Raw genomic sequence first — 23425 nt, forward strand, 5'->3', positions numbered from 1 at the left:
ACATCGAGACTTTGAAAGTTTCTTTTCTCGTTTTAATAAAGAGATGTACGAGACAGAGGAAAAAGGGTATGTGCAAGAATCACATTATAATATCAGGTGTGAGCTCAAGGAGCCAATATTGGACCAATACTTCATATTTCCAATATCTTCAAGGCTCGTTGCGTAAACGAACTTTGCTTGGAGTTTTCGTTTACTGGTTACTTAATTACTGCATTTTGTGTACGGATGTAACAATACGCTTAACGTACTACTCCGAGCGAAGACCACAGTATCTGTGCACCAAACTGACCGTGTACTGAGTGCTGGCAATATTACCGGGCCAAAAGAATTTGAGTGAGCTCAACAAGACGCCCAACATACACACGATATTTTCGGCTATCGCAAAACAAGCTGGCAGGCTGTAAACAGCTGTCCAGCACATTGCATTGGCAGCACATCACACCGATGGAGCTGTTGATACAGGATAAGTGTAAGCTCCCTACTCGACATTCTGATTTTCTCCTTAGCAAATATGGCATTGTTTCTGTTGCTGCGGAATATAGCATGTCATTTACACGGAATTCATGGCCGTAGTAAAAGCCGCACGATTGTGAAATATATATTACTCAAAATATTTTAAACGCAAAAGAGATCCTCGGAAAAGTTATTAGTTATGATAGATTGGGGCTTGTTTATGTCCAACATAAGTTCGTCTTAGGTATACGCAATTATGTCACACGTTTCTTTCCTTACCCCTTCCAGATAACTCGAGTGTTATCCACTAAATTGGTCACTCTCGGGATTTGAAGCATGCCTTGTCTAGCCTGACCAGCGATGTTTCACTCTGCGTAAATATCTTGTAGTTATAATATCAAGCAGATATGAGAACTGTTTAAAACAACTATTTCTTGGATGTGGATGAGCTGCAACGTACCAAAGAAAGCTATTTGAGAAACAGAACGACGCTAATGGAAGTAAGGGTCAGTAAGGGTCAAAGGCTTACCAAACGGTTCCCACTCTATGGAGTGCAGCAGAGACCTTAAGAACGACAAAAAGAAGCGAGAAACTGCTGGTATCCAAACGATGAGTAGTGTGGAGAACTGCTGCATCCATATGAAATGAAAGGTTGGGGGTCACACAGGAAGGACCGGGAGTCATAATATGTATTGCATAACTGCATTATTGTGCAAATAATGTAAGAGAGCAAATTACGCTACAGGCAGAACTCGGGCAGCATTGGTATACAAAATTTGACGCCAAAGGGTAACCCGCAGGAAAATATTCACAACGAAGACCTAGAAAACCATGGGTGGCAGAGATGTTAAAACATCTTAACCGGCGAAGAATAGAGAAGGAACTTCAAAATTGAAGGATCCAACTAGCGAGATTGGTGTTAAATTTTAGTGCTCCTGACGATCAATAATGATAATGTAAGACATATGTAGTAGTTGGTGATAAATAGAAGACCATACAAGAAACTCAGTGTTATGTCCCATCCGTTGGCCAAGAGGCATTTATTGTTGTTTTTTACTTATGAATTAGAGAAAGAGTATTTATAGCGGCGCGCAATTCTGCTTAAAGTATACGAAACAGTATTTCTTCTGAAAAGTCGTCTAATTAGTGTAATGTCTTCTGCAAGGGTTCTTTGCCAACTCCTTGCTGGCAACCAGGTCTAACGTAATCCTATTAACTACAGGAAGATATAATACGCCTACTATTGGCTTTGACAAGGCTACGGCAAGTTGAAGCCTTGAGTAAATCAGTAAGTGGTTCATCACTGGACTCGCATTCTGGAGAAGTGGGTTTCAAATACCCTACCGGTCATCCACACTTAGGTTTTCCGTCGTTTGTCTATATCGATTAAGACAAATGTCGACATGGTTCCTTTGAAAATGGTCACGACTGATTTTCATCCAGATATTTGTCCTGTAGGAGCTGTTGCCCATTTATAATGACCTCGCCGTCGACGGAATGTTAATTCATAATATTCCTTGTGCAGGTAGCACTGTCCTCTGGAAAGACAGCGATCTTGGTTCTGAACAACAGTTTGACTTGCTACGTCATAAGATTAAAGTCTGCTGAAACTAATTTTAGCGATTATTAAATTTATTTACGTTCTTGAGAGAGATTTACTGACAGTGCAAATATTTATTCACTGGATGACCAAAACCTGTCTCGATAATTAACAGGTCTGTTTACAGAATTTTACTTTCAACACTGTCTAAGTAATTCACATATACTTTTGACTTAACTCGACTTCAGCTCCTACACAATCTTCTGACTTCTTTACAGTATGTCTTGAAGGGTTTCTCTGTTATCTTACAAAATTCTTGTTGCGAGGTGCCGGGGCTAGCAGTGTATTTAACACTAAATTTTTCTAGAATCTACATATGTAAATGATGCTCTAAGCCCCCCCCCCCCTATTCTAACTCCGACTTTTGCTGTTGTACATGGATTAAAAAGAAACGCGAACTGACTGTAATCGACCCTGCAAGTGGAGTAGAAAAGAGTTTGGCACCTGCAATAATTCCATTTGATAAATAAGTTAAATAAAGGAAAGTTTCATTAACGTAGTGAGAAATGATAGGGTTGCTCTACCGATTAACAGAATGAAAGTTCTGTCCAAAATAACAATATGATTTATTATAACTCAAAATAATAAACAAAAACACATGAAACATTTACAATACATTAAATTGGCTCAAATTGGATACTCAAATAAATGCTATGAAGGTGAAGTTGTCCCTAAACTAGATTGTCACATTTATGACGAAGTGGTATGCGGAGCCAATTCCTTGCAACTCAAGTCTTAAGAGAGACACACAGCCAACCCAGCATTAATTGCTGCTACATTAGTGAGAACTCAGACAATGAGCACCCAAGACAGATCAAAGTTAGAAAAGACAAACAGGCGTGCTCTGCTGAGCTCGGATTATCACCTATCAAAATTGCCTGCTTTGCTGGTGCTGCAGACGTACATTACCAAGCTGTCTTCTTAACTGCACGGACACGATCTGGCATACCGGAGGCGATGGCTGGTTGCTTCGACGTCCCGTCATGGTGATGATAATGTCGCGAGTATAGCCCGAAACAAATTATCCTGGCCTGGTTGTTCCAGACTAAAGACTTCCTAGCAATACAAATGCGCCTCTGAAGGAGACGAAGAAGGCTCGCCACACAATCACTGACGGTACAGTGATTGATTTTAACAAGCGAAGTCACCCAGTAACTCCGATACAATCAACTTTAGCCAAAACTGCTCAAGACAGACAACATAGGCCTCTTGTACGCAGAACACTCAATTGCCAACTGTACTCGGAAAGTTACATTGAAGTCGAAACTTCAGCAACTTTGTCAAACAGTTACAATTAAATAAAAGTATATTAGACAGCCAATGGAAGGCAGGCTGACCAGAGCAGCGAGAGCTCAGTCTTGTAACCTACTCCAACTGAAAGGCGAGAGCCGACTCCCCACAAGAGCACCCGTACAAACCAAACACAGAACATTCCCGCCCCAATGACAGTGGCCGTGGCTAACCGTTCCAATCAGCAACTCTAAAACCGGCGGAAAATTCCACTATATTGCCGGAGCACTACCATTCCACCAATGGAGATTCTTGGCGCCAATTTCTGCGCCGATTTTGCTACGTCACGGAGCTATGCCCTGAGCAAGCCAATCACAGTTACGATTTTGCAGAAAGCGCGGGAATTTGCCCGCCAAAACTGCCTGGGTACACAAGTCATTCCCACGCCTCGCTGGTAGCCCGCCAAAAAGTGTTTTCGCTAAGTTTCTGCGAAGTAACGGAACCTCTAGCCCAGCCGCTACTTCAGGCCCCTGCGAGCGTGTCTCCGCCGCTATTCTACAATGTCGGCCTCTGGAAAGCATTTACTCGACTCCCTCACACCTGTCGGCTTACCCTTTCAAGATCAGCAGAGCCCGCCTGTCACCGGACCACCCGGGTGACAAGAGACGCTGCGTGGAAAGTCCGCGTGTGAAGGAATAGCAACTTTTCACTGCATGCAATTAGAGAGGAAAATCGTAAGATAGAAATATGAGAGGGTGCTCATGCCACCTCTCATTGTTACTACTCGATAGTGAGCTTTCACTATCTTGATGGTAAATACAAATTCAGCCCATGTTAATAAATACATTTGTGCCAAGGCTTGGCACCATTGTCCAATAGTATTACTAAAGCAGTCGAGGTCATGTGAGGGAGGGGGTGGGGAGTCTCTGCTGAGAAGAGAGGAGTCAGTTAATTCTGGGCAGTCGAATGGTATGGTTGTCTCTCTGCTGTGGTGGCTGTGAAATAGTGTATGAGTTGCCTATGTTCAGAACTGTTGAAGAGAGAAAGAGTGATTATTGTTTGCACTGAAAAAGCGTAATGGCTGGGCAATTAGACTATACAGAGGGCGTCCCCGACTGGGCGGCCGGACAGTTGTTTACAGGGAAAGACTATGTTTCAGATGTGACAATGATACTGAGTGTGGGTTCTCCCGGGTGGATGCCGTATGATAGTCACACGTAACGGCGAGTGTGCTAAGCATGTTGATTACAGAGCAGAGCCTTGGATTCCTCGTCGAACATAAAGGGTTTGTTCAGTGTGGCGTGACGGGTGGCTTTCTCCAGCCAGACAATGTTATACGAGGGTTATTCAAAAAGTAAGGAACGATCAGTCGCGAAACGGAAACCACAGTGAAAATCCAATGAAGTTTTGCAGAAGTGTGTTGGGCAGTGTCTCTATTCGATTCCCGGCGGGGTCAGGGATTTTCTCTGCCTCGTGATGACTGGGTGTTGTGTGATGTCCTTAGGTTAGTTAGGTTTAAGTAGTTCTAAGTTCTAGGACTGATGACCATAGATGTTAAGTCCCATAGTGCTCAGAGTCATTTGAACCAGTGTCTCTAGTATGCCCGATGACCGCGTTCCGTCATTCTTTTTAGTTCTTAGCACACAGGGCGCACATAAAGATAACTAGAACTATAGTGTCTCCTGCCAAGTACGAGGACCTGGTGAGAAATTTCGCCTGAAGCTATGCAGCCAACATTACATAACTGTCCTACGTTTTCTTCTTCAAGACAATTCTCAGCCGCATTCTGCAGGGGCAATGAAGATGCTCCTGCATCATTTTCAATTGGAAATGTTTGATTACCCACAATACAGCCCGTAATTGTGTCCCTCTGAGTTTCATCTCTGCTCACATGAACCGCTGGCTATGAAGACAACATTTTGGCACAGGCAAAGAGCTGTAGGCCAGCGTAGTGAGTTGGCGGAAAGCACTGGCGGCTGCCTTCTATAACGACAGTTTTGGAAAGTTGGTACAACGCTACGACAAACGTCTAGGTCGGATCGGCGTCGATGGAGGTAAGTAGGTGGAAGTTGTAGCTAACTGTTGCAAATAATACTGTTGTCATTTTCACTGTGGTTTCCATTTCGCTACCTATCGTTCCTTACTTTCCGAATAGCCCTCGCAAATAGACTCAATGTGTGTCTGAATTTCCATGACATGTTCCACACCTTAAGTATTGGTGGCATTTACTCTGCGGTGACAAAAGTCACGTAATGGTGCTATGCACATGTACAGATGGGGGTAGTATCGCGTACGCAAGATATAAAAAGGCAGTGCATTAGCGAAGCTGTCATTTGTACTCAGGTCATTCATGTGGAAAGGTTTCCGACGTGATTATGTCCGCACGATGGGAATTAACAGACTCTGAACGCAGAATAGTAGTTGAAGCTAGACTCCTGGGACGTACCATTTCGGAAATCGTTAGGGAATTCAGTATTTCGAGATCCACAGTGCCAAGAGCGTGCCGAGAATACCAAAGCTGAGCGGGATTAGCCGAGCGGTCTGGGGCGCTGCAGTCATGGACCGTGCGGCTGGTCCCGGCGGAGGTTCGAGTCCTCCCCCTCGGGCATGGGTGTGTGTGTTTGTCCTTAGGATAATTTAGGTTATGTAGTGTGTAAGCTTAGGGACTGATGACCTTAGCAGTTAAGTCCCATAAGATTTCACACACAAAATAAAACAAGAATACCAAATTTCATGCATTCTCTCTCACCACGGCCTTCCTTAACGGCCGAGAGCAACGAAATTTGCGTAGAGTTTTCACTGCTAATAGACAAGCAACTCTGCGTGAAATAACCGAACGTGTCCGTTAGGACAGTGCGGCGAAATTTGGTGTTAATGGTCTATGGCGGCAGACGTTCGACACGAGTGCCTTTACTGACAGCACGACATCACCCGCAGCGCCTCTCTTGGACTTGTGACCATATCGGTTGGACCATATACGACTGGAAAATGTTGGTATGGTCAGATGAGTCCTTACTTCTGTTGGTAAGAGCTAATGGAAGGGTTCCAGTGTGGCGCAGATACCACGCAAGCATAGAAGCACGCTTTCAACAAGGCACTGTCGAACTGTTGGTGGTTCCATAATGGTGTGGTCTGTGTTTACATGGAATGGACTTGGTCCTCTTGTCCAACTGAACAGATCATTGGTTGGAAGTGATTATGTTCGGCTACTTGGAGACAGAATGAGATTTTCACTCTGCAGCGGAGTGTGCGCTGATATGAAACTTCCTGGCAGATTAAAACTGTGTGCCGGACCGAGACTCGAACTCGGGACCTTTGCCTTTCGCGGGCAAATGCTCTACCATCTGAGCTACCCAAGCACGACTCACGCCCCGTCCCCACAGCCTTACTTCTGCCAGAATCTCATTCTGGAAACATCATCCAGGCTGTGGCTAAGCCATGTCTCCGCAATATCCTTTCTTTCAGGAGTGCTAGTTCTGCAAGGTGGCAGGAGAGCTTCTGTAAAGTTTGGAAGGTAGGAGACAATGTACTGGCAGAAGTAAGGCTGTGAGTACGGGGCTTGAGTCGTGCTTGGATAGCTCAGATGGTAGAGCACTTGCCCTCGAAAGGCAAAGGTCCCGAGTTCGAGTCTCGGTCCGGCACACAGTTTTAATCTGCCAGGAAGTTTCATACTTGGAGACAATTTTCAGCCATTTACGGACTTCATGTTCCAAAACGACGATGCAATTTTTGTGGATGAAAACGCGCCGTGCTACAGGCCAGCAACTGTTCGCGGCTGGTTTGAGGAACATTTTTGGGCAATTCGAGGGCCTGGAATGAATTCCATCGAGCATTTATGGGACTTAATGGAGAGGTCAGTCCGTGCACAAAATCTTGCAGTGGCAACACTCGCAATTATCGTCTGCTGTAGAGGCAGTATGCCTCCATATTTCAGCAGGGGACTGCCAACGACTTATTTAATCCATGCCACGTAGAGTTGTTGCACTTCGCTGGGCAAAAGGAGGTCCTGCACAATATTAGGGGGTATCCCATGACTTTTGTCACCTCCGTATAATGTGTGTGTAGGGCAGCTGGAGTATTGATTTTTTCTCTCCTACACTGATGCCGCCTTATTAGGCTGGAATTATGATGTTCTAACGTTATTGTTTCATGACTTTTCTGGTTTTGTTGTCGCAGTACAAATGTTCAAATGTGTGTAAAATCTTATGGGACTCAACTGCTAAGGTCATCAGTCCCTAAGCTTACACACTACTTAACCTAAATTATCATAAGGACTAACACACACACCCATGCCCGAGGGAGGACTCGAACCTCCGCCGGGACCAGCCGCACAGTCCATGACTGCAGCACCCCAGGCCGCTCGGCTAATCCCGCGCGGCATTGTCGCAATGAAGAGCAGTTAGTGTGTTACGATTTTTCAGAAAATATGTACTGTGAAAGCTGTCTAGCCGCTGTGTATAAACTGATCATTTTAATTGTTCCTGAAGTTGCTGCGTTTCAACTGTACACTTAAGTAAGTAATTAATCTTGGTGTATGTAAGCGGCATGTCTGTGGACCTGATTTCTTGATAAGGGTGTGCATAACTAAGAGTTATGTTCCGCTGCCAAAGCCAAGTTCGGAGTAATTTTCAATTAGAGAGAGCTACGACGGACTGGATACTGATGTGGTTTAAAGCTTTATGTATTGTGTTCTTTGATTTTTAAATTTCATGTGGAGGGTTGCATTTAGGTAAGAGGTTTAATTTAATGATTGTTGGTCAGCCTAAGTATCTTGATGGTAAATTGTATATGACTGACTTAACTAGTTTTGTTAAAAAGGAAAGCGTGACTGCTCTTTATAAAGGTATCCCGCTTAGTGGATTAGATTAGAGTTTACACGAGTTCCTTGTTCTTTTATTATAGTGAATTGATCACAGCAAAATGTACTGTTAATATTTGATGCGTGGTATCGACCGCACTTTAAAATACGCGCTGCCAGCCACGCCACCGCGTGTCCTAAGCCGCCACTGCGGCATGAGGGTGCTGCCACGAACACTTACGCTGCAGCCAATGAATGAACTGCAAGAATGATCTATAGCGGCGGATCTACTTAAGGCCAAACCTCGATGCACAGAGCCCATTTTCTGTGTTTGCCATTTCGTAGCATTTCTCGACTTTCATAGCGGTCAGGGCTCGTTGTCTACGCCATTGTCATTGTACTGAAGACTGAGTTTTGAACCTTTGTATGTGTACATATTTCTAAATTCAAATCTACAGTTACCTACTGACGCTGCAACCACAGCACACAAAGTTATGTATTGCTTTTACTATTTGATATTGGATATAGGCTAAATGAATGTATGAATTCTCTGTCAACAAATTGTCTCTTTTCCTCGCTTCTGTATCCACTAAAGATCGACAAAAAGGTGCAAAGGAAGTTACAATATGGTAATGACAAATAGAAATATGCCCAAGTGTTGTTGTATTTCAAGCAAAGAGCAGAAATTCTTATGGTTAAAAAAAAAATGTTGATACTTTGGCTGTGTCTATTCTTTCCTTTATCAGCCACTACCAACAGTGTTTGGTCACAGTATCGCCGCTTAACCGCAACTGAATTGAGCTCACTATACAGATAACTCCTTACTTGTTTTTGTGGTTATTTCAAAATTTTTGTTTACAAGACTCTTCATCATGTGTAATTAATTTTATAACAGTTGTTTTATGGATGCAGTTCCCAGTAATATCATCGGCGACGTCAGAGCTGTTTGTTGCCGGAATGTCTAAGATACTACATTGTCGAGTAGATTACATTAATAATTGTCACAGATAAATTTACAGTGCCGTGCGTTCAACGATTCTGGGCTTTATCTCCACCTTCAGGAATAACCGCGCGAGTGTTTCTCCCGATTACTGACGAACTGATCTCACCACTTCTTAGTTTCGAGGTCTATTAAAACTACTGATCGAGACAATGATGGAAGTATGTAGATACAGCATTACTTAGATATTCGGTAAACAGTTTAACGAAGAGTATGTTATATTTTGATACTGTTTTAATCTCCCTCAACATACAATGAAAAGAACCACTTTAGATAAGTACCCTTGAAGAATAAAGATGTAGAATGTTAATAACGTTTATTTTATTTAAAAAACGTTAAGAGTTTTCCCATAAAGAATTCGGAGGCATTACTTTTCAGCACGTCCTCGTGTATACACGTCGTAAGCCGTTGCAGTATGAAAAGCTTTTTGCTTTGGTTGGCTGTGAAGTTGGGATGTGACATCAATCACCAGATTCGAAGTCTGTTCTCAAAGCTCTTACAGTATTCAATAAGAATCCTTTGAGCCATATTACACTTGATGTTATTAACTTTAGATTACTAACCCTCGTAAATTTTGCGATGGCAGTAGCGTATAAAACACGACATTTTGTACTTAGTTTGATATGTAACATACCATTGGAAAACTAATAGTTGTATTTAACTAATGCATAACCAATAAAATATGACTTCTTTTGAATAAATTTGTAGCAAAATTTACGATGGTTTACTAGCAATGAGCTTTCTCCCCCTTTAGTGTTCTAGTGTTAAAGAAGGCTTGAGTATTCAGCAATTTCACACGAATCGCTTTAGTTGGATACTCTCCTACACTGGAATCTCCTTTAACGAAGGCGTGGATGTGCTAGCGGAAGATGCAATTTCACCACGAACTGATGAAAATGGAAAAACGCCATATTCATACTATTATGCACAGATAAGAAAACAGGAGACAGAAATATGCCAGCATTACTTTTATAAAGTGAGACGAAGTACATGCTCCATCATAATGTTCAAACGTTTAAGACATAATAAACAAAATGTATCCACCTCCCCTCCCCCCCTCCCAACTATGCCGCTTGAACTTAGACACTCCTTATCGTAACAGTCTACATCTATATCCACATGGATTCTCTGCAAATAACATTTAAGTGCCTGACAGAGGGTTCATCGAACCAACTTCACAATTCTCTATTATTCCAATCCCGTATAGCGCGCGGAAAGAGTGAACAACTGTATCTTTCCGTACGAGCTCTGATTTCCCTTATTTTATCGTGGTGATCGTTCCTCCCTATGTAGGTCGGTGTCAACAAAATATTTTTGCATTCGGAGGACAATGTTGGTGATTGGAATTTCGTGAGAAGATTCCGTCCCAACGAAAAACGCCTTTCTTTTAATGATGTCCAGCCCAAATCCTGCATCATTTCCGTGACACTCTCTCCCATATTTCGCGATAATACAAAGTGCTGCATTTATTTGAACTTTTTCGACGTACTCCGTCAGTCCTATCTGGTAAGGATCCCACTCCGCGCAGCAGTATTCTAAAAGAGGACTGACAAGCGTAGTGTAAGCTCTCTCATTAGTAGATCTGTTACATTTTCTAAGTGTCCTGCCAGTAAAACATAAGTATTTAATTGAATTTACGGCTTTTACATTAGAATGATTTATCGTGTAACTGAAGTTGAACGAGTTCCTTTTAGCACTAACGTCGATGACCGCACACTTCTCGTACTTTAGGGTCAACTGCCACTTTTCGTACCATTCAGATATCTTTTCTAAATCGATTTGCAGTTTGTTTTGATATTCTGATGACTTTAGTAGTCGATAAACGACAGTGTCATCTGCAAACAACCGAAAACGGCTGCTCAGATTGTCTCCCAAATTGTTTATATAGATATGAAACAGCAAAGGGCCTCTAACACTACCTTGGGGAAAGCCAGAAATCACTTCTGTTTTACTCGATGACTTCCCGTCAATTACTACGAACCATGGCCTCTCTGACAGGAAATCACAAATCCAGTCACATAACTGAGACAATATTCCATAAGAACGCAATTTCGCTACGAGCCGCTTGTGTGGTACAGTGTCAAAAGCCTTCCGGAAATCCAGAAATACGGAATCGATCTGAAATCCCTTGTCAATAGCACTCAACACTTCATGTGAATAAAGAGCTAGTTGTGTTTCACAGGAACGATATTTTCTAAACCCATGTTGACTGTGTGTCAATAGACCGTTTCCTTCGAAATAATTCTAAATCTTCGAACACAATATATGTTCCAAAATCCTGCTGCATATCGACTTTAATGATATGGGCCTGTAATTTAGTGGATTACTCCTACTACCTTTCTTGAATATTGGTGTGACCTGTGCAACTTTCCAGTCTTTGGGTACGGATCTTTCATCGAGCGAACGGTTGTATCTGATTGTTAAGTATGGAGCTAATGCATCAGCATACTCCGAAAGGAACCTAATTGGCATACAGTCATTTAAGTTGCTTCACTACTACGAGGATATTTACTTTTACGTTACTCATGTTCGGAGGTGTTCTCGATTCGAATTCTGGAATATTTACTTCGTTTTCTTTTGTGAAGGTATTTCAGAAGGCTGTGTTTAATAACTGTGCTATGGCAGCACTGTCTTCGATTGTATCTCCTTTGGTATCGCGCAGAGGAGGCATTGACTGTTTCTTGCCGATAACATACTTCACATACGACCTGAATCCCTTCGGATTTTCTGCTAGGTTTCGAGACAAAGTTTCGTTGTGGAAACTGTTATAAGCATCTCGCATTGAAGTCCGCGCTAAATTTCGAGCTTCTGTAAAAGACAGCCAATCTTGGGGATTTTGCGTCTGTTTAAATTTAGCATGTTTGTTTCGTTGTTTCTGCACTGCCCGGTGTCCGCAGGAATTCTGGTAGTTAATGGAAATATTGGAAATGACGTGAAATTGCCACAAACATAATTATAATTTATTTTAACAGAAATGGATCAAGAAAAAGAAAAGATTGAATTACTTACTGAACGCCCCTCGTACAGACCTGTTCGGTTTTACTTTGGTACTCTTCCGTAAACGGCTTTACATCCACCAGTCTGCTCATTTCCGTAAAAGCTAGACATATCGTCACGAATTCAACGCCAGCATGTAGGCAGTTGGGATCTAAGGCAACCAACAAATTCCCATAAAAAGGTGATCCGAAGTTGAAGGTGCTTATAAATAAGTTGCCAGTAATGTTTCGCCGGCTGTGGGGGTCTAGCGGTTCTAGGCGCTCAGTCCTGAACCGCGCGACTGCTACGGTCGCAGGTTCGAATCCTGCCTCGGGCATGGATGTGTGTGATGTCCTTAGGTTAGTTAGGTTTAAGTAGTTCTAAGTTCTAGGGAACTGATGACCACAGATGTTAAGTCCCATAGTGCTCAGAGCCAGCCAGTAATGTTTCAGTCCGTATCGTAAATAGCCTATCTGATGAGAAAATTTTCGACTTAGACGCATTTGCACTTAGGTTTTCAGTTCAAGGAGAAATTAATGCTACTTCTGACGCTCATCCTTACCAAGAGATAGAAGTCCTGTGCATCACATTTGCACAAATATTTTGTCCTACATTAGGATGTGCAAATGTTGTGAAGTCCAAATAATGGTAAAATAAAACGCTGTTTGACAATTCTACCAAGCACACCCACTGCGCATGCGTTGTGAACAGTGGTCAAACAGGAATTGAATAGACTGGAAAATCGGGGTACTTGGAACTAATAAGATTCAGTGACTAGATAACACCATTATTACATTATTAGACGAAAGTTCCCTAAACTGGTCCCCCCCCCCCCCCCCTTAAGCGGAACCCCAGATCTCTTGGCTCTTTGTCCTCTTGAACTCCAGTGGAACCAAGCGCAAATAGTAGTTCAGGCTTCTACCACAGCAGTCGCTCGCTTCTCTCGTTGCTTATCAGTTCGCTGTTACACGTTTTGAGAATGGAAAAAGCTGTGCATCGTGCAACATTTTTCCTTATTTCTCCTGGATATTGCAAGTAAGCCTGTCAACCTTTTTGTGTTCTTGCACTTCACTTTTTAAGGTTAATGTTTATGACTAAACAGCTTGCTTCAGCTGTTTGATTAAAAATTTATTGGGTTAACATAATGTAGGCTATAGTCACGTAAACTGGACGCCTTTCAGTTGCTTAAACCCGTACTTTTTTCATGTTTAAAGTCTGCCTACATTAACACACACTCCTACTCTCACTGAATTCTGCATCTACATCTGCATGACTACTTTGCAATTCTCACTTAAGTGCCTCGCAGAGGGTTCGCAGAAACACTTTCACACTATGTCTCTACCGTTCCACTCTCAAACAGAGTGCATGGAAAACGAACACTTAAATCTTTCAGCGCAAGGTCTGATTTCTCTGATTTTATTACATTGATGATTTCTCCCTATGTATGTGGGTGCCAACAAAATATTTTCGCATTCAGAGGAGAATGTTGGAGACTGAAATTTTGTGAAAATGTCTCGCTGCAAGAAAATACGTCTTATTTTAATGATTGCTATCCCAATCCGCGTATCGTATCCGTGACACTTATTTCACGATAGTACAAAACTAGCTGCCCTTCTATGAACTTTTTCGATGTCCTCTGTCAGTGAAATCTGATAAGGACTCCGTACTGCACAATACTCCTTTAGCGGATGGACAAGCGTAATGTAGGCATTCTCGTTAATAGACTTGTTGCATCAAATGTCTCTGAGCACTATGGGACTTAACTTCTGAGGTCATCAGTCGCCTAGAACTTAGAACAACTTAAACCTAACTAACCTAAGAACATCACACACACCCATGCCCGAGGCAGGATTCGAACCTGCGACCGTAGCGGTCGCACGGTTCCAGACTGTAGCGCCTAGAACCGCTCGGTCACCCAAGCCGGCCCTGTTGCATCATCTACCAATAAAACACAGTCTGTGGTTTGCCGACCTCAAAACATTATCTATGCGTTCGTTCCACTTTAAGTTACTCGTATTTAATTCCTAGGTATTTGGTGGAAGTGACAACATTTACATTTGTTTAATTTTTCATATAACCGAACGGATTCCTTTTAGTATTCAGGTGGATGACCTCACACTTTTCGTTATTTAGGGTCAATTGCCACTTGTCGCACATATAGATATATTGCCTGAATCACATTGCGATTAGTTTCGACCTTCTGATGACTTTAGTAGACGGCGAATGACAGCATCATCTACAAAGCATCTAACATGACTGCTTAGGATGCCTCCTAAATCATTTACATCAATTAGGAACAGCAGAGGGCCTATAACACTTACTTGGGGAACGCCACATATCGTTTCTGTTTCACAAGATAACTCTCCATCAATTACAAAGCATCTAACATGGCTGCTTAGGATGCCTCCTAAATCATTTTCATCAATTAGGAACAGCAGAGGGCCTATAACACTTACTTGGGGAACGCCACATATCGTTTCTGTTTCACAAGATAACTCTCCATCAATTACTACGAACTGTGATCGTTCCGACAGGGACTCGTGATTCCAGTCGCACAACTGAGTCGATACTCCATAGGCCTGCAACTTGATTGTAGGCCACTTGTAAGGGACGGTATCGTGAGCCTTTTAGAAATACAGAAATATAGAATTAATTTGAGTTCACTTCTCAATTGCTCTCATTACTTCGCAATAATAATAATAATAATAATAGGGTGTGACGAGGGCCTTCCGTCTGGTAGACCGCTCGCCTGGTGCAAGTCTTTCGATTTGCCGCCACTTCGGCGACTTGCGCGTCGATGGGGATGAAATGATGATGATTAGGGCAACAGAACACCCAGTCCCTGACCGGAGAAAATCTCCGACCCAGCCGGGAATCGAACCCGGGCCCTTAGGATTGACAGTCTGTCGCGCTGACCACTCCGCTACTGGGGGCGGACTTCGTTAGAATAAAGGGTGAGTTGTGTTTCAGAAGAACGATATTTTCTGAATCCGTGCTGACTGTGTTTCAATAGATCGTTTTCCTCGAGGTAACTCACGAAGTTCGACCACAGAGGAGGTTGCAAATGGACATCAGTGGTACGGGTCTACAATTAATCGAATTACTACTGTTTTCTTTCGTGATTATTGATGTGTTCTGTGCAACTTTCCAGTCTTTAGGTACTCTTCTTACATCGAGTGAGAGACTGTATATGGTTGTTCAGTACGGAGCTATTATATCAGCGTACTCTGAAAGGAATCTAATTGGTATACAGTCTGGACGGAGGACTTGCTTTTATTAAGTGATTTAAGTTGCTTTGCTACGCCGAGGGTATCTACTTCTAAGTTACTAATGTTGTCAGTAGTTCTTGATTCGAATTCTAGAATGCTTACTTCACTTTCTTTGGTGCAGATTCCAAGAGGACAATGGTGAAGGGTGACCAAAGAAAGTGGAATCCATCAGAAATGACTAAAGCTACTGATGCGGATCAGAGAAAGAAGATGGGTTCGTAGATGGGCAGTAAACAGTTAAATATTCGAAGAGAATACTTACGAAGATGTCCAACATTAAGCACGGTACATCTGAGGATGCAGGAAAGACACAAAGAGGTGGCCTTACAATTTTGGGTAAAGATCTTGAAGAAGAGCTGGTTTACTTCTTTCTTGCTATGGAACCTTCTTTCTTTGGTCTTATTTGTAATGATTTGTGTAGAATGACCGTACAATTTGCAGATACAAATGACAGTGAACACCCTTTCAAAGACGAATTTGCTGGGAAAAGGTGTGTTAGGCTTTTTCCTAAACGCTACAAAACGAAACTATCAGAAAGGAAGCGTGCCGGTATAGTATTTTTCTTCATCGCTACAAAACCAAACTGTCAGAAAGGAAGCCTACAGAAACATCCTATACAAAAGGTCTTAGGTTCGGCAAATAAAACACAGAGAAATTCTATATCCTTCAGGAAGAATTTATATTATACGTACTTTGAAACTAGATTATTTCTTCTTGGGTTTCATATCTTTTCCTAATTTTGTTTAGTGTATTTTGATTATTTTTACAAATGGGTCCTATTTTGGAAAACATCTGTCACACTCGTTATGTGTAAGGTTTTTGAGAATAAGTCTTTTAAATAATGACTTTTAATTATATTTCCTGAGAGTGGAATGTAGATGGTGTATAACACTATAATGTAAACATTAAATGTTTTTAAAACATAATTTTTATTATTTTCTATTTTTTTAAATCAGGAACAAAATGGTGGTCCGAGTCCGGGCATTTTCCTCTGACAGAACAATGACTTCAAATCACCATAAATACCGCCTCACGGACAGACACACCAGTATTAGCAACTGAAAAATTTATAAGGCGTCGAATATTTGTTCAAAAATAGAATTGGCTGACACGTTTTGTTACCACTCGATGGAAAATGGCTGAAAATTTTAGTTATAAACACAATTTTTTGGATCGTTATAACGTTTGCCACTTGATACAGGTAGGAGGGATACTGAGATTTTTCAAAGATTTTTACAGCTAACGAATTATACTGACGATATATCATCACTATAAATCCTACATACAATATTCACAAAATAATTATATGCCGTTTAGAAGTTGACAGGATCCAGGTCTACACGTATAATCAAATAAGTGCAACTTCTTTCATGATTATGTTTCAATTTGCTAGGCAGTACCAAGTACGGAGCCAAAAATATTTCCTGAACCTTCCACAACACACATCCTTTAAGCTATCTCTGTAAGAAAATGGTACAGTTGCAAACTGACTGCGCTTTTAAATCGTTCTCCTTATTTAGATACACCTGTATGGAATCATACCTTCAGTGGATTTGCAGGAGCACATTCCGTCCTATCCGTTTATCTGTGGTCACAGAGCGTATGTAACATACGAAACTCAGCCCCTTACTTCTTCAGTCTGTATATCAACAGAGCATTTGAGGGATTCTTGTGTTCGCAAAAGGCCTGTACGATTCCTAGTGACACTGCTACCAGCAGGTAAGTACGTACGCAACCATTTTCTCAATGCGAATTGAAGTCATTGCTTCGTAATCGAGTCAAGAGAATCAAGTGGAACGACTAGAAGAGACAAATAATGCCGCGAAAAAAATGCAATGGACATAGCGTGCGCATCAGAGCCAGCTGTACCACAAACTGACAAATTTAATATTGTCCAGCTGTGTCAAGGCAATTCGAATGAGAAGACAGAAATAAAAATGAAAGCGAATAGCCTTAAACAGACTGATGAAACTCAGCAAGGAAACCACGAAGTGTACGTAGCACGTACTTCTGATCAAGAAATAAGTGAGTCGTCAATAACTATGGTAAAGGAGGAGGAAGTTACGGGGTCTACGAGTGAGGTACAATTGATCAACAGAAGAGTAAGACTGTGAAAAAAAGGGGCTCCCTCTGGCTAGTGACACAGGGAACAGCGTAACGGTACAATCAAAAAGGTTGGCCTCACCGGTCCTTGCCAGGGGAAGACCCAGAAGCAGACAACGAACAGCGTCATCACAAAACAAGGAAATACCGTGGGAAATGATAGTGACACTCCAGGTATTAGCAAAAAGAGACATAAGGTTGAAAACAAAGATCAAGTATACGTATCAGTCAAATTTGTGCACATACAAGGGTATGAAGACGTGGGACAAATAAGTGACATTCAGAAACACGGATCATGCAAACTAGGATTTAATGGAGCAGATCTATACCACTGCCACAATAAATGTAAGAGACCTAACGATTAAATTAAAAATATCGTTACTTGCTGACTCTCTATAGTGCTACGCTGTTGATGTTGCACCCTTAGAAAAAGTTTGTACAGAGGAAATGCAGGTGACAGGCTAAGAATCTTAATTCAATAACGCCATGACTAGTTGTAGTAGGACAGTGATCCTATTGAGAGTAGACTTGTCCACTTTCGGAAATAAAACTCAGACTGTAGAATAACCGGGCTTCTTTTTAACACACAAATAATGAATATACACTGTCGGAAAAAAGGACACCTGGAAAGACGACGTCGATTTTGATCCGATGACGGCACATGCCACCTGGGGGATAGCATATGTACTGATAATGGTTTCAACGTCGTCTCCCAACAGACAGTATAGTGGCATAGCTACCAGAGCACCATCTGTGTGTTCCCCTTAACAGGGAATGCTCAAAATCAGAAGTGTGGTGCAATCGTGTGAAGCAAGCAGGCAACCATGCCATTGAGACGGACGCACTCGTGCTTCCTACAGCCAACTGAGCAAGTTTGAAAGGTGTCAAACTGTGGTGTTCCAAGTGGCGGGATGTTCCTTTCGCAGAGCTGCCACACAAGTTGCACGTGCTGCATCAGTTGTGCTGGTACCAATGGTCACGTGAACATTCTCACACCTATAGACGAGATTCTGTATGTCCATGCAGCACAGATGCCTTACAGGATTCTCGTATTGTAAGGGCAACAGTGGCAGCTAGCACAGCTACACACGTAAGGGGTCCTCTGAGTCCAGACGTGTCAACGAAAACTGTTGCGAACCAGTTATTAGCAGTGGGACTGCGGGAAAGCACACCTATAGCCTGTGTTCCACTCACACCACAGCATCGACGTACACGGCTTGGCTGGTGTCGTCAGAGGATCACATGGAATGGTTCGCCCTGGTCTTCAGCGATGAAAGCAGACTCTGCCTGCACACAAGTGATGGTCATTTGCCCATTCGACGTAAACCTGGTGCGCGGTCTCGAAGAGTGCATTCATCCAAGACACACTGGCTACACCTCAGGCCATCTGGTCTGGGTTGTGATAAACTGCAACTCTCTTTCACCGTTGGTGTTTCTGGAGAGGACGCTGAAATGCGCTTGGTACGTGCAGAATGTTGTTAGATCCCTTCTTATGCCGTTCTAGCAACAGGAGGGTGCTGCAGGATAATGCTCGCCCACACACGGCCCGTGAAACTCAACGTGCTCTGGAAGTAGCGAAGCAACTTGCCTGGTTGGCACGATCTCCGGACTTGTCTCCAATCGAACACGTGTGGGATATGATGGGACGAGTAGTGACTCATGCGACTCGTCAACCAACAAGTGTTGGCGTAGAATAACATATCCCATGATTGTATTCACCATCTGTACGATCGTCTCGATGCCATAGGCAGCGTCTGCATTGCCTTCCGTGGAGCCTATACCAAGTATTAATACGGGTGTTTCAGCATGGGTCGGTACCTGATACCTCAGAACCGCTTATGCTGTTGATCTGTAAACGTAATCATTTAATGTACCCTATATGCACTGTTGCAACAGTCAGTCTTGAGTGAATTGGAAACCTCAAAATGGGAGTACTAATTTTTTCCGGAAATGTATATGCCATATCTGGGTGAGGTAACAAAACAGAGAGGAAATTTTTTAAAGACGAAAGTAGCATACTTGTTGAGTAAGAATCCATAAAACATAACCTTACTCGGTGATTTCAATTGTGTATTAAATGTTACTGATCAGCATACAGACTTCACAGCTTTAGCAGAACGAAAGACGCTCATTGGAAGCCTTAGTTCCCATGGCACGTGGAAACCAAGGAACTCATCAGTGCCGCCTTACACCTACGTATCGAATACATCAGCAAACAGGCTGGATAGACTATATGCAACAGGATCGTTAAAAAGAAATGTAGTTAATTCTGAAATAGCTCCTCTCGCCTTCTCTCACCATTGCTGTCACATGACGTATATCAAGATGCAGCTTAAGCGTGCAAGAGAGATATGGAAGCTGGAGGTCAGTATTCTCTTTGACGAACAATTAGAATACGAATTTCATCGTGTATGGCGGACCTTTAGAAAGGAAGTACAGAAATATTCTAATGCGCTGGACTGGTGGCTAAAACTGACAAAGCCAACTAAGAGGAACTTTTTAATACGCTTTTCAAGCTACAGAAGGAGAGAACAAGAAGTCACCTAAAACAACTATTCATGTCTTCGTGAATCATGTAGAAGAGTTAGAGACCTATTGTGTGATAGACGAAGTATTAATCAGGTTAAGGCTAAAATTTTACGTATCAGATCGCAACAGTTGGATAGTCTGACTGTAAGAGCCAAAGTGATCAGCGAACTCGAGCAAGAACAAACATCCTTGTACCATCTAAGACACAGAAAAAGGATGAATCAACATATAGTAAAAATAATCTCAATGGAGGAAAGCAATAAGGTGGGAGATCAGAAAGGCATTCTACAAGAAGTTCGTGAACAGCTTCAAACTTTCTACGGAGAGAATGTTACCGATGATAAGAAAGCTCATAATTTTTGAGACGTGAAAGAAACAAGAGTGTATAAGATAATCGGTCACGTAAGTGCGTCGGTGCATGAGAAACAGCGTTCTGTAATCGAGTTTCGAGTTCGAAGAGTTTGCCCGTTCATGGAGTACTCTGTCCTTCAGCCAGACCACACACGAGCCCTGCAACATCTGCAACAATCCGACGCCTAGGGTCTACTGTCGTCGATCGTCCTCCATACTTTCGCGACTTGACCCCATCCAGTTTTCATCTGTTTCCAAAACTTCAAGAACACTATCGAGGACTTAACTATGATAGTGGTGAAGCGGTGAGAGCTGAGGTGAGGTTGTGGCTCCGCCAATGAGGTCAAACATTCTACAGTGGCATTGTTAACAAACTGGTCTCTCGTTGGGAGAAATATGTTCGTCACCAGAGCGACTATGTTGAGAAATAGTCGTGAAGAATCAAGATGTAGAACGTTAATAATGTTTGTTTTGTTTATAAAGCTTAAAGAGTTTTCACATAAAAATTTCTTAGGTATTACGTCTCACCACGCCCTCATAGATAGGAAGAGTCGTGCGATCATGACTGGTGCCAGAGTCAAGTATTCGTGTGACATTATTCTGAATGTTTGTCCAAAAATCATTTCCAGTAGATAATTAGAGAACTATCAAGTGAAGGTAACGTCTTAGGCCTCCTAGAAACGAACATACGTGAACTATCGAATCAGTTAACATAGAGGAAGATGTCAGTAACCACAAGGCTACGATAGCAACTATGATAACTGATGTTACAATGAATGTTAAGAAAGGTAGGGAAATATTGTTGCTTAGCAAGAGTGACTGGATACAAATTACAGAGTATCTGATTAGCCAACATCATTTATTCAGTTCTGAGGACGAAGAGGTGGATCACCAATGTAAAAAATTCAAAAGCATCTTCAGTACGAATTAAAAAAGTAGGTTCCAAGCAAGGTCTTAAGGGGTGCAGAACACCTACCGTAGTTTAAATGTCGTGTTAGAAAACTATTACGAAAACAAAGAGAGCTTCGTCACAGATTCAGAGGAAGTCAAAAATTAGCTGACGAACGAAAGCTGAACGAAGCGAAAACGAGCGTAAGGAGGGCAATAAGAGAAGTGTTCAATGATTTTGCAAGTAAAATTTGTCAACCGATTTGACTAAAAACCCTAATAGGTTTTGATCTTAGGTAAAAGCATTAATCGGCTCGAAATCATCTATTCAGTCACTCACCCAGTTTCCATTCTGGCACCGAAACAGAAGATAACGGAGAGAAGGCTGAAATACTGAATTCGGTATTCCGAAATTGCTTCACCGCGGAAGACCTTAATGCGGTCCCTCCTTTCAATCGCGGCACGAAGATCGAAATGGCAGATATTGAGATGATCAACCGCGGAATAGAAAAGCAACAACTTAGTAGTGGAAAGGCATCATGACTAGATGAGATAATGTACGACTCTACAAAAATTACGCGAAAGAATTTGCTTCCCTTGTGGCAGCAGTTTATCGTAAATGGCTGGAGCAAGGATGGGTACCCAGCGACTGGAAAATAGCGCAGATCATACCCGTTTCCAAGAACGGTCGTAGGAGAGATAACAGATTTATGTCATTGAGAAAAATATGTTGTAGAATTGTGGAACATGTTTTATGCTCAAGCATTATTACATTTTTGGAAAACGAATATCCCATAAAAATCACCATGGAATCCGCAAAGACAGATTTTGCGAAACTCAGTTGGCCCCCTTCCTCCATGAGATCTATAGCGCTTTAGACAAGGGCGCTCAGGTCGATACCATGTTCTTTGGCTTCAGATAGGCATTTGACACCATCCCACACTGCAATTTAATGAAAAAAAAATGATCTTACCGAATATGAGATCAGGTTTGCGACTGGATACAAGACTTCCTTGCAGACAGTCATCAACAAAACGAAACAAAATCAACAAATATTAAGGTAATTTCTGGAGTATCCCAAGGAAGTGTGACATGACCGTTATGCTTACAGTGTATAAGGGCGATAAAAAAGTTTCCGTTCGAAGGCCGTACTGTCTATAATCGGTAAACCACTCACGCAAAGTCACCGTGAAAGTTGAGGCAATCATCCCACGGACGCACCAGGTTGAAGGTATCCGTTTGGTAAAACAGTGTGTCTTGCTGTCTGGGGAAGTCCATAACTGCCTGCTTTGTCCGCCTCGATGACTGTGCGGTCAGGGCGGCTTGCTAAGCGAAGGGGCCCGGGTACGATTTTCCCCGCTCGGAGACTATGTGTCGTGTTGTCCTTATGTTCGTATCGTCATAATTGACATTAAGCTACTCAGATGGCTGAATGGGCACGTCCTGAAAGCCAATTACCTCAGAAAAAATGGTCTGTTTGCATAATCTTCCGATTGGAATCGTCGACCTATCAAGACTTTTTTTAAATGACCGAGGGCATGATAAGCGTATGGAGAGAGATCAGGATGAGTGTTCGAGTGTCTCCCACTTGAGTTGTAACTTATGCGTTAATACAGCTCGATCGGCTTCTTGCGTCGAATCGTGACCAGTACGGAACTTGTTGATGTTTGGTTTGCGGGGCGCTCAACTGCGCGGTCATCAGAGCCCATACAAAGTCCCAATTTTGACACAGTCCAATTTTTGCATAATACAATCTGGTCACTGTCACGAATGATGGTGATGACGACGACGATGATGATGAAACGATGAGGACAAGACAAACACACTCAGTCCCCAGGCAGAGAAAATCCCCAACCTGGCCAGGAATCGAACCCGGGACCCCATGATTCAGAGGCAGCAATGCTAGCCACTAGACCACGAGCTGCCGACAACAAAACTTGTAACTTGTACTATTCCACAAGGGTGATGCTCGACAGACACGCTGCCCCATACATATTCTTAATTCTCCGTTCAATGTCTACCGGTATTTGTCATTCGGAAGCGAAGAAAAGAATAACAGCACTTTGTCACCGTTTGGACGCATTTGGCAATAATTTTGATATAGTTGACGTTTCCGAACATACCGCACCCACGTCGGAAAAACACGAACGGTACACTAATCCCTTGCTTACGTGTCGGTGCTTACATAACGGAATCGGAGTCGCGTTACTTTGGATATACGCTGCAAC

At 42.5% G+C, this 23425-nt stretch overlaps 1 protein-coding gene and 1 non-coding gene across 2 annotated transcripts in view; one reads left to right on the plus strand and one right to left on the minus strand.

The window, feature by feature from the left end:
• Positions 1-23425, minus strand: part of LOC126470795 (innexin shaking-B) — a 424307-nt gene that overhangs the window by 112417 nt on the left and 288465 nt on the right. The gene's annotated exons all lie outside the window — the stretch shown is intronic.
• Positions 6851-6925, plus strand: Trnas-cga (transfer RNA serine (anticodon CGA)). The gene has a single exon. It is a non-coding gene; the product is annotated as a tRNA-Ser (tRNA).

Source organism: Schistocerca serialis, chromosome 3 (assembly GCF_023864345.2).
Source record: "Schistocerca serialis cubense isolate TAMUIC-IGC-003099 chromosome 3, iqSchSeri2.2, whole genome shotgun sequence".
NCBI classification, from domain to species: Eukaryota; Metazoa; Arthropoda; class Insecta; order Orthoptera; family Acrididae; genus Schistocerca; species Schistocerca serialis.